This window comes from Lactuca sativa, chromosome 5, assembly GCF_002870075.4.
Source record: "Lactuca sativa cultivar Salinas chromosome 5, Lsat_Salinas_v11, whole genome shotgun sequence".
NCBI classification, from domain to species: Eukaryota; Viridiplantae; Streptophyta; class Magnoliopsida; order Asterales; family Asteraceae; genus Lactuca; species Lactuca sativa.
Genome location: NC_056627.2, coordinates 244,514,587 through 244,528,156, shown reverse-complemented (window position 1 = coordinate 244,528,156; position 13,570 = coordinate 244,514,587).

Below are 13,570 nucleotides of genomic sequence, written 5' to 3'. Positions count from 1 at the left end.
TCAAGTAGTAAGCTCCGTCATCTTTGGCTTCAAGGTTTTTATCCATTCCACACAGCTTTTCATTTGTGGCATTCTTCGACTTCAATTCCTCTTATTGGGATCCCTTGATATGTGAGGTTAGGTGGGAGTGGATGGTTATCGATAATGTCTTCACCCGGCGACTTGAGTATCCTTTCCTGCTCAGGGCATCGACTACCACGTTAGCCTTGCGTGCGAGGTACTTGATCTCGCATTCATAATCGTTTAGTAGCTCAAGCCACCTTCGCTGCCTCATGTTCAACTCCTTTTGGTTTAGAATGTGTTGGAGGCTTTTGTGATCCGTGAAGATGGTGCACTTTGTACCATATAGGTAGTGCCTCCAATTTTTTATCGCGAAGACCGCAGCTCCCAGCTCAAGATCATGGGTGGTTTAATTCACTTCATGTGACTACCTCATGTTCAGCTCCTTTTGGTTTAGAATGTGCTGGAGGCTTTTGTGATCCGTGAAGATGGTGCACTTCGTACCATATAGGTAGTGCCTCCAATTTTTTAGGGCGAAGACCACAGCTCCCAACTTGAGATCATGGGTGGTGTAATTCACTTCATGTGTCTTCAATTGCCTGTACACGTAAGCTATCACCTTTCCACGCTGCATGAGGACACAGCCTAACGCTTGGTTCGAAGCATCGCAATATACTACGAAGTCTTCAGTTCCCTCTGGTAAGGATAGTACTGGAGCACTATAGAGGGCTCGCTTCAAGGTTTGGAAGGAAGCTTCTTGCTTGTCCATCCAGTTGAAGGGTACGCCTTTTTGTGTCAGAGTGGTAAGGGGCTTGGCCATCTTGGAGAAGTTCTGAATAAACCTTCGGTAGTAGCCTACGAGACCCAAGAATTGTCGTATTTCTATTGGCGTCTTCGGGATCGCCCAGCCTTCAATGGCCTTGATCTTGGAAGCATCCACATGAATTCCTTCCTCACTGACTACATAACCCAAGAATTTTACACAACGAATCCTGAACTTGCATTTGGAGAGTTTCGCATATAGCCTTTCAGCTCATAAAGTTTCCAAGATTTGACGGAGATGTTGACCGTGCTCCTCCTTACTTCGGGAGTATGTGAGAATATCATCAATGAAGATGATAACGAAATTATCGAGGAATGGACGATAGACTCGATTCACGAGGTCCATAAATGTTGCGGGGGCATTTTTTAGACCGAAGGGAATCATAACGAATTCGTAATGGCTGTATCAGGTTCGAAAAGCAGTTTTTGGAATGTCCTCTTGTCGGACTCAGAGCTGATGATAACTGGATCTTAGATCTATTTTGGAGAAGTAACAAGCTCCTTGAAGTTGGTCAAATAGATCGTCAATCCGAGGGAGTAGATATCGATTTTTTATAGTGAATTTGTTTCACTCCCGATAGTCGATGCACATTCTGAAGGATCCGTCTTTCTTCTTGACAAACAAGACCGGAGCTCCTCAGGGTGAGAAGCTTGGCCTGATGAATTCTTTGTTCAGAAGATCTCTTAATTGACTGGATAACTCCTGCATTTCGGCGGGAGCTAACCTGTAGTGTGATTTAGCAATTGATGTGGCTCCCGGTATTAGGTCGGTTCGAAATTCACCATGTATTTTTGGGGGTATTCTTGGAAGGTCTTCAGGAAATACATTTGGGAAGTTGCATGCCACTGGGATGCCTTTAATGTTTACTTCTTCTTTGGCTTTATCCACAACATAAGCGAGGAAGGCATAATTTTTCTTGTGCATGCACTTCTGTGCCTAGATGCACGAGATAAGACGAAGATTGGTGTCAAGTTTATCACCATAGATTATTAGGGTTTCGTGATTGGGGAGGTGAAGGCGAACGACCTTCTCGTGGCACATAATATGAACACGGCGAGGGCTTAACCATTCCATGCCGATTATCATATCAAAACTCCTAATATTTACTGGTATCAAATCTATTTGAAATTAATGGTTTTTTAGTGTTAATGTGCACCCTACATAAACATCTTTGGTTGTTTCAGTTTTCCCATTAGCCATCTCCACCGTGAAGGCTTCGTTTAGCTTCTGGGGTTGTTGATTTAGTAAGTGTTTGAATTTGTTACTAACGAAGCTCCGCTCAGCTCCACTATCGAATAAAATGCATGTGTAAGTGTTTTTAAGTGGGAACGTACCAGTAACAACCGTCGGGTCTTGAACTACCTCACCTTGACCCAAAGTCAGGACCCTCCCAGATCCTCCTACTCCTTGGTTGTTGGCTTTGAGGCAATTTCTTTTGAAATAACCAGTTCCTCCATATCCATAACAAGTATGACTATCCCTAACGTTATTTTTGTTGTTATTGTTGTTACGGTTGTTGTTGTTGTTGTTGTTGTTGTTGTTGTTGTTGTTTGGCTGTTGGTTCTGTTGGGGTTAGATCTGAAGTATCGAGCAGTATGGCCCTTACGGTTGCAATTAGTGTAGTGGATATCTCTGCATTCCCCATGATGGTGGAAGCTGCATTTGTTACACTTGGGTAAGGTTCCCGAGTATTGCCTGGTAGTGGTTTGTGTAGTTGAGACTAGAGTATGTGGTGTTGAGGCAACCTGAGCTGTTGCAGCATTGACTGCTACAATTTGTTGCTTTTTTGATGACTCTTGTTTTTTTCTCCCTTTTCGTTTGTTGTCCTTGCTTTTCTTGTTATCACCTTCCTTTTTGATCTCGGTCTCAGCAGTTTTGACACCCTTCTTGTTACCATGGTCGTAGAGCTTCTTGGCTAATCTTTTAGCACTGTTATACGTCTCTGGGTTTGTTGCTATTACATTTCCTTGGATTGGAGAGGCTAATCCCCAAATGAATATGTCAATCTTCTTTCCTTCAGAAGTGATCATGCCTAGACATAGGAGTGACAGTTCACTAAACCTCGAGATGTAAGCATCGATGTCAGAGTTCTGAACTGTGAGATTCCAAAGTTCCTGCTCCATTTTCTAGATCTCCCCTCTTGGATAGTACTCCACCATTAACATTTCCTTAAGCTCCTCCCATGGAATAACATTCACAACTAGGAGTGTCATGGCCTCCACATGACCATTCCACCAGGAAAACGCCTCATCGACAAATGTGCAAGCTGCAAACTTCACCTTGCACTCTTTAGGGCATCCGCAAATCTCAAATACCAATTCAACCTTTTCCATCCATTGCTTTAGAGTTATCACACCTCCCATTCCATTGAAGGTTCAAGGCTTTCTATTCGTTAATTCTATGTTGGTACAGACCTTTGTAGGTCCTTGGTTCATTCCCTAGTTTGAACTTCCAGCTCCTTGCTCGTTACCTCCACCATTATTCCCATTGTGAATGTGAGCCAGTGTTGCTTTAACAGCAGCTGAAACTGCTGCTTGAAATGCATCTGAGTCAACTTATGATGGAGGCGGAGGTGGTGGTGGTGTGTTGCGGTTTTTGCATATCGGTCTTTAAGGTATCTTCTATCATGGAACGGAAAGATGGTGAGTATTCGGTGCATTTTGGTTTCAAGATTCCTTGTATATAGACCAGTTTTGGTGATTCGGTTGTGTGTGTAAATGAATGCATACAATCAACATAAATTAAAAATAATACAACACATATCAGATAACAACATCACGATAAAATATATAACTGCTTTCATTAGTAATAATCATTCTGATACATGAAAATTTGCCTTTATAAGGCATACAATACATGAAGGAAATAAAATCCGACAGCGTAATGACTCCATGAGTAGTGTAATAACTTAATCATGAAGTCGGTAGTACAATAAGGACATCATAACAGTAGTGGTAATGGATGAAACTGATCCTAGTCATGGCGAGAAGGGTCAGGTGGTGCTGCCGACAAGGTAGATACACCCTAGAGTCTGGCCAGGTGATGCTCGGTGGCCCGAAGTCGGGCCTCCAATGCTGCCTATCGCGCCTGGTAGTGCTTGACCATCTCATGATTCATCCTTTCCGCACGCTCAACCGCAGCTCTCATTGCAACCATTTGACCGGCGGTTGCCTATGCCTGCTCATCGATGTCACGCGTCCTCCTAACCATTACTGGCAGGGCTCGATCTGCAGGTCCACCGTGACTTAGTTCGTAATAGTCCTGGTTCATACCGAATGGGGGGCGCACCCCCTGTTGGCGACTCCTTATCCAGATCTCGTGTACCCATGGGGGCGTAGGACCATTGGGACCCATCCTGTACGGGGGAACCCTGGCCATGTATGGAGGATTAATGACTTCGGACTCTGCGTCCGATTCATCTGCATCGCTACCATCAGCCTCCTCCACATCTGAGTCCGCTACCGGTCCTATCGGTCCTTCTTCAGGGTCTTCTTCGGGTTCTTCTTTTGGTTCTTCCTCTGGCTCTTCCTCCGGTTCCGGCTATAACCATTCTCCATTCCCCTGGTTGGGGAAATAAAGGTCTCCTGGATGATGAAATTCGACCATAGGGTCTACATGAGGGGTGAGAAGTATGTAACGAGAGTGTATGTAGATAGCATTCCAAATACTCCTATAGTATTTTTAATTGTTTATGTTTAAGTTCCTTAAAAGCTTTTTGGATACAACGTTGATAAGTTTCTAGATTCATTTCCCAGCATGATCACTCTCAAACACATGTTGGTCGTATTTTGAATAAATATAGTTGATCAGGCTCTATTTATCCCCAATATGACAACATAAATGTCTCGGTTTAACCACGGTGTTCAATTTCCTCTAGAGACTTTTAGTATTATTGTATTAATGCACACCTACGTATATATTTTAATTATCTTGTTAAGAGTAGTTTAGTCCCATTGTATTTATAGTTGCATATCTTATATGATTAGATATGTCAGTTCACTATAAACAATGCTCTGATACCAATCTTTCACACACCCGAACCAGAAAGTGAAAACGTCCGGGGGGTTAGGTGACTTCATTTTTGTGGTGTCATCACAGTATGTATAATTGAAACAAAACATCATCATCATCAAACATGCAATATTACACCTGTCATTGCTTACATCAAGGATTGTATTTCAATATTACATGCCAAAATATCCAAAATATGGTGATTACAAGACACAACAAAATATCCAGGTATTGTTGCTGACCAACTTGCTGAACAATTTTCTGAGAATACCGGTTAATTTGAAAAGGTCAACATATATAATGTTAGTGAGTTCATAAGCAGGTTTGAGTAAAATGTTTTGTTTTACTTTGTAAACATCAAAAAATCCAATATTTTCTGAAAAACGGTTTGAAACGTTTGTGTCTGATCTTGTATTAATGCATGTGTGTTAATGTTTGTGAGTGTATGAAGTGAATGATCCCAGACAACCCGATGTTGTCTGTTTATAAAACGTTGTAATCTCAAAATCCTAAGACTGAGTACTAGTGCGTGTATGTTACCGTGTTATCAACAGATGTTGTATTCCATAAATTTTATAATGGTGTTAATTCCTGTAAGTGAGTCGTTATAACCATACTTGATAATGACTAATCCGCTTGTCATGACGTTTTTCGGACGCCGACGTGTTTAAGGTATGGTTTGTCACCCTAGACTGGCCTAGTCTAACTATAGCGAACAGCTCAGGTGTGGGGTGTCACCCCCGTATAGATCTATATACAAACTCCTGCTCTCCTTCCAGGAGACTTTGCTTATAACTACAGGCTACGGTTGTACACTCAATAGGTGCCAAACGAAGTGTCTCAAAAGATCCTTAACTAAATTTACGCGAATATGAAATGGCATAGTGTGTATTGTTTCCGTGTATATATTTAGTTTTCAAAGACCAACGAGTATGTATGTGAATGTGAGAAGTCAACAAGTATGTTGATGGACCACGAAGGCCCAATAAACATGTATGGTATATTTCAGGCTCAATAAACATGTAAGGGACAACTAAGGCCCACTAAACACGTAAATTATATTCCAGGCCCAATAAGAAGTGTAAATGACGTAATTGATCTGGTTGTCGTTACGTTGGTTGTTAAGCCTAGTTCTTTACCAAAATGACATAAAAGGCCCACTTTTTATAAAAAGACATTTTTGGTCCTTAAAACCGAAAATTGACAATTAAGGCACATTTTTAGTAAAAATCACACTTTAGGTCCTTTAAAACCAAAAGTTTACATTTAAGGGCTTGATTCGCATGAAATAACATTTTTAACCCCACTTTTGTCTGAAATAACACTTTTGGAATCAATTTTATGAAAATTGACATTCTAGGCCCAATTATGAATAAATTTATCTTTATGGGCCAAGATTTACTAAATTTACATTTTCAGCTTTTTTTAACCGAAAATTTACGTTTTTGGCTCAACTTTGTTTAAAATGGCACTTCAGTCCACAAAAGCCCAAAAATTTACAAATTTAGCCCAAAACCGTGAAAGCCCAAAATGAGGCGCATTTGTGAAAGTTTACACTTTTAACCCTTACAAAATCATAAATAGTATAAGTATCCATATTTATTCAAATCAATCCTTTCAAAACCGTAAGTTATGCATACTAACTTCACTTTTTGATTATTTTATCATTTTTGGCCCCCTTATGTAATTTTCTTAGTTTTAAACAATCTTGTAATGTTTTTATCTTTTTCTTTGCATAATATATGGTATCAAGTGTTATGTCCACAATTTCATCATATTTATGTATATTTTCGAGTTCATGAAGTTCATAACACATAATCACACTTATATCATGAAAAACACACAAAATCATGCATATACACATAGATCTACACAACACAACTTGTATTCTCTCCCAAAACATAGTAAAAACCGAAAATAAGGGGTATGAACTCACATTGGTTTGATGATTTCGGTTGTGGTGAAGAAAATAGAGAGATCTCGGTGCTAGTAAGCTTTCTTGAGTAGATCTCGAACTTATGAGGTTTCTAAGGAACATGGATCATGAAATGATGTATTAAGAGAAGTAAGTTTAACATAAATATGAAGTTAAACCTTTTTTATGGAAGTAGCTTACCAAGATGAGTGGATATTTGGATGAAATATTCTTGGATCAACACACACGAAAATCTTGGAGGAAAGGAGAGGTTTCTTTAGAGTTAGAGAGGATTTTTGTGTTTGAAAAATGAGAGAGGTGTGGTTGGTGTTGGGATTCTCGGCCAAGGCTAGAAGAAGGGGAAGAGAGTTATTTGATGTTACATGGAGATATGGGAATGCATGGTTATATGGTGTGTAACGTGCTTAGATATCCATTAAAAAATAATTAGCTGGCAACACCCTAATTATCCTCTTATTATTTGTTGTTTTTAAACGAGAAATAGAGGGGAGGGAAAGAAATAAAAAGTATGTTGGGCTAATGCTGTATATTCTTGAAATTACAAGGCCCAATGATGTTCATGAGAGTTGTTCACGGCCCATAAAGGCCCATGATAATGAAGTGGGTCATTTGAGGTCCAATAAGGCCCATAAAAGTGAAGTGAGATATTTTAGACCCAACATGGCCCAAAAGGTTATAGCTTCATGAATGTGGGTCCAATTAGAGCCCAAATAACCAAGTTGTGAGTTTTTTGGCCCAATAGGCCCAATAAATGATTTCTAGTCCAATAGGGTTTGAACTAGGAAATTTGGGTTTCGACCCCACAGTTGAGTATATGAGATGTATTGAATTAGGTTTTGAACTTCACGTGTAAGTTTTGATTCAAATGGTTGATTTTGAATGATCATAGTACATGACATCATCTTAGATTACAAGTTACACAAAAGTTGAATATAGGAGGACAGAATTTCCTAGTCAAAAATGCTAGTTGTGACATTTTTCAAAAAGATTGCATAGATTTGAGGTTTGTAAAATAAGGGTATTTATATGTTTTATAATTCTAGTTTAAAAACATATGATATCATGGTTATTACATTCATATAATAAACCATGGTATCAATTTTCAAAAGCAAATCACTTTTAAAGGTTCTATATAAAAAGCTAGTTTTTTATATAATTTGACGCAATTTAATTTTAATAACCGATATTATTTTTGAGTGCATTTGAACCTTATATATCATTAATATAAATTCATTTTATTATATATATATATATATATATATATATATATATATATATATGGGGCTTGCATAAGTTATAAAAATCACCATTTTAAAACTTATAATGGAGTATTTTAATATTTGCTGTTATTAATGATTTTATAAAACTAGGTTTTATTTTTAAAATAATAACTTTTTACATCCTTTGTCCAATTTTGAAAACTCAAACTCCATGTAATGTTTATTTTTTCCAAAAAAAATTTATCATGTGAAAAACAAATATATCAACCACACATAATAATTGCATAAAATAAACAACACAAACATGCATAAAAAGATATGTGTATAAACATACCCAACTATTGACATGTTTTGTAACCCTACATAGAAAATGTCAAGTCCATTCCTAAAGGGATATTTAAGGGGACCAAAAAACTTCTTGTAATATTATTGTAGAAGCTCTCACTTGAGTAAACACTCATTGCTTGCAAAAAATTTGAAGAACTTCTTGAAGGCTAAAATTCAGCAACTGTCGCTAAAAATCCAACAGCCCTTTGTAAACAGCATTAGTGACACTTTTCAGAAAATGTCACTCAAAATCCTGCACAATTTTTAGACTCGGAAATTGTTCTTTTGTCTTCAAAATATGGTTTCAAATTCATCTCTTGTTACATTTTTGTACAAATAAATTAATTCTAAAAACTAATCTATTACTTACAAAAAAAATAAAGAAAACTAATCTATTTAATTTATTACATACCATATGAATAAATAAATTATTATAACTATTTTTATAAAACAACCAACACAACAAACACAATGGTCATTGGCTAGTTTATCCTCATCAATATACATATAAAACAACCTTTGTTTTTCTAAGACAACTTTTATGACAAAATATGCATGAAACTTTTGTCACATAAAATAACAAATATAAAGTTGTCAAATAAAATATGTATGAACATATTTTTATACAAAAACAAGTTATCCATACTCTCCAAAAACTAAGATTTCCAAAAATCAAAAAAATCTAACCAAACTTGCTAGGTGATTCTCAAACCAATTGTTGGGTTTTAGTTAAAAAAAATAGTTTCATAAACTAGAAAAATATGGCAACGAGAGACTTAAAATTTGGAACATAACATAACATTTTATACCCACCAAGGATATCCTTGCAAGTTGTAGAAAGATTTAAACACCAACCAAAGAAGAGGTGAAGAAATGACAACCTTTGTAGTTCTTTGGGTCCTCTTGGGAGGCTTGGAAGTTGATGAAGATGTGGAACTTTTGAGACACCAACAATTACTCAACTTGATGTAGATGCTAGTCCATAAACTCTTAAGCCCTTAAGCTTTAAGTTCATAACCAATATAAACTTAAACAAGGCTGGAAAATGCAAAAATTCTTCAAGAAGAAATGAAGAAGAGAGAGAGAGAGAGAGAGAGAGAGAGAGAGAGAGAGACTCACCTCCTCTAAGGAGGTTATGGTTTTGGGAAGCAAGAATGAAGCACCCAATTCAAGAGTTGAAACCTCATACTTATATTATCTTAAAGTGAAGTCTTTTACCTTTAGGTCCTTCCACTTTAGACAAGCATGTCCCTAAAGCTTACATTTCTCCCATGCTTCTTATTACTTTTAATTAAACAAACATGAAAGCCATACTCTTGTATTCTGACTCTTATTTTATAAAAATAATAAAAGGAAGAAGACAAAAGCTTTACATTTTATAAACCAAGTTTACAAAATATAAAATTTAACTTTTTGGTAAAAGAAAAAAGAATTAATCTAGTCCAAAATGTTGTGCATGACTAATTAATTCATACCATATGAATTATATATAATGTTACTTGCTAAGTCCTCAATCTTTCATATGTCTGGTTCCTTCTTCATATATATATATATATATATATATATATATATATATATATATATATATATATATATATATATATATATATATATATATATATATATATTCGTTATTTAGCATTTTTTGTTACAAAGACCGCACATTTCCAAGATACCACGATCTGGTAAGGCATTGGCCACGATGTGGTGACGGTATACCCATATCTACTAAAATAGCCAGTAAAAGTCACAAAGTATCATTCGTCATGCCTTGTGCTGGATTTGAATGGTCTACACACTTCAGTGAGGATTAGGTCCAACAGATCATTGCATCCTTTATTGTTTCCTGTAAAAACCACCTTTGTCAGAGTAACATAGGGAAGTGTATTGGATTTGTTGCTTTCCTAAGGTTATATGGTTAAGAAGGTGTTGTGTAACACCCATAATTAGAAAGACCAAGAAAGGAAGGAAAACCCTAAGTCGAGGGGGTTAACTCGTCAAGTCCAAGGAGGAACACGACGAGTTAGAGCGTGATCCGTGCCACGACTTAAGTGACCGACTCGGCGAGTCGGGGAGACTGACTCGGCGAGTCTGGTCTGGGTTGGGAAAACCCTTGTTCCGGGACTTGTACCCTATTTAAGCATCTCACTCCTCTTCTATCAGCCTCATTTGTGTCCCCCATTGTCCAAAAGTTATCCCACGAAACCCTAGTGCTCTGTTTAAGTGTGTGAGCCACTATTGAAGGATTTTGAGTGTTCTTGAAGCCTAGAAGGAGAAGAATGAGTTAAGGGTTCAAGAGGAATGTTGTGGATCTAGAAGATTCATCTCTTTTGCTGCTCATTTTGGTAATCAAGTTTCCTCCTTGTCTTGTTATTGTTAGATCTCTTTATGTCCCTCTTTATGAGATTTTGGACCAAGTATAATGCATTTCGGGATTTGGACATCCTCAAGATGGATCCCTTCAGCTCTAGGTGTGTCTTGGCCTAGAGACCCATAAAGTATCAGTTTTTGGTGTGTTGGTAAAGCAACTTTGACCCAATCCCTAGCCCTAGAGTGTTTTAAGCCCATATCTCTTTAGTTTCACGTAAAGTTTGCAACTTTACGTGAGGAATAGGCTTGGGAAGACTGGATCTACAGTTTGGAGCCCCAGCATGGCTCGAAAATCCACTATATGGATTAAGAACTAAAGCGATTCGGCGAGTCCTTCGAGTGGACTCGGCGAGTAGTATGAAGATGGGGATGAACTCGACGAGTTGGATGAACAACTCGGCGAGTTTGTTCTTGGACTCGGCGATTCAAGTCGCGAAACCCCAAACCCTTCGAGTTACGACTCAGATCAGTGAGTTGAGTGGGGACTCAGTAAGTTGGACAGTGCAGGACTCGCAAATCGGTAGACTCGGCGAGTCAGGGGCTGACTTGGCGAGTTGAGTCACGAATGAAAGGTTTCTGAGCGTATGAACTCGGCGAGCCAGTAGGCAGACTCGGCAAGTAGGGTTGACCTGGAAGGTTGACTTTGACCAGGACTTTAACTTTGACCAGAGTTGACTTAGTTTGGATTCTAGGGTTCAGTTTGGAACTAAGTGTATGTTGATATTGGTAGCTGGTGGAGCTAGTGGAGCAGCGGCTCAGAGAGTTGTCGGTCAGCAGCCAGAGGATCATCAGCAAGGTTCAGCAGTGCGAGGTGAGTCTCCTCACTGTTTGTATGGGTCTAAGGCACCAATGTCGGCCCATTTAGTTTATGTATGCTAAGAAAATCCAGGGGTTAGCCCTAGGCATTTTGCATGAAAGACCAGGAGGTGGCTCCTGGCACACAATATGTTTTTTTATGTATGATAGGAAGACTCGGGGGGTTAGCCCTAGGCAATATGTATGAAAGACCAGGAGGTGGCTCCTGGCACACTGTATGCCATTGTGTATGAAAGACCAGGAGGTGGCTCCTGGCACACAATATGCGGAGTAGCCTAGTAGAGTAGTATGTATAGTTCTCTTTGTGATACTTGCATGAAAGACCAGGGGGTGGCCCTTGGCACCTGTCTGTAATACCCAGGGAGTGGCTCCAGGCTTGACCAGGAAGACCACGTGCGGCCCATGGCATAACCACAAGACTATGCTTGGCACATAGCACCTTAGCAAGACTATGTTTGTCACATAGACCTTACTTGATTATGGATATGTTGGTTATGTATGGATCTTGGCTATGTATGGCATGTATGGATAAGTTGGGTTGTATGGTATGTGGTATCTGGGGAACTCACTAAGCTTCGTGCTTACGATTTTCAGTTTTAGTTTCAGGTATTTTGTTTTCAAGGAAAGGAGTCGGCTCAATCACAGAGCATCACACTATGTTTTCCGCACACGAGATCTTTGGGATTACACTCTGATATGGTTTTATGATAATATGTTTTGATTACCGACACTTTGGTTTGTCACGAGATATTATACTGAATGTTTTTATACCTATGGTTTATGTAATAACTTATTTAAAAATGAAATTTTTGGCCTGAAATTTTGGGATGTTACATGTTGGTTTAAAAACAAACTTTTAAAAAATGGATGAAAAAGGTAACTACATAATTATGGTTATGGAAAGCGGGGCAAAAACAAGAAAGATGATGATATGTATGCAATGTGATTGCATAAGAGTAGATAGAGTCGTAGACGTCTAATAAAAACCATTTTCAATATATATATATATATATATATATATATATATATATATATATATATATATATATATATATATATATATATATAAAGAGAGTCTTGTGATGGCATTGAACATGCAAATAATTTGAAAATAAATTGGTTTTTGTGTTATTAGGTTAAACGAGAGAATAACCTTAGAAAAGAGCCTTTACGTGTGAAAATGACTAAGGAAGTTGAGAAAAGATTTTTGTAACATCTGTTTTCAAGTAATGCTTCTTCCGAGTTTAATTACTTAAATCTAAGTTTTAAGGTTTTGACAAGGCAACAAGATGGTAATGGAGTGACCACGTTGTGTCATCCTTGGTTCAAAGAACACACATTTTCAAGACACCACGATGTGGCAGGAATTGGCCATGATGTGGTGATGGTATTGAGACCTAATTAAAGGATATGATGGCTACGGTTTCCTCCACCTTCAGCCATCATCATCTCTAAAGAGCTCTTGATAAAACCTAAACCCTTTTGCATGATTTTGGCTCATATTTGGTAATTTTGTGATCTTGGAATGAATAAGAAAGAGCTCTTCTGCTTAGGTTGCATAAGCAAATCATCTTTACTATTTGTGTGCTTGTTTTGGATTGTTTGGAAGTCCTCAAGCGTTCATATATGTTGTTCCTTCTTCATTTATCTAGTGTTTTTAGCATGTTTTTGTTCAAAGAACGCACATTTGCATGACACCACGACGTGGCAAGGCATTGGCCACGATGTGGTGACAATAATATATTAATCGCTAGATTTTTGACTTATGCTTTGTTACTTAGATATACCTATATCTACGAAAATAATCATTAAAAGTCACAAAGTATCGTTCACCATGTCTTGTGGTGGATCTGAACGATCCACACACATCAGTGAGGATTAGGTCCAACAGATCCATGCATCCTTCACTGTTTTCTATAAAAGGAGCCTTTTTTCAGAGTAACATAGGGGAAGCGTAATGGATTTGTAGCTTTCCTAAGAGTATATGGTTAAGAAGGTGTTGGCTTGAAACCAAACTTGTGAGAAAAAGGATAAAGGAGGTAACTATATAATTATGGTTATGGAAAG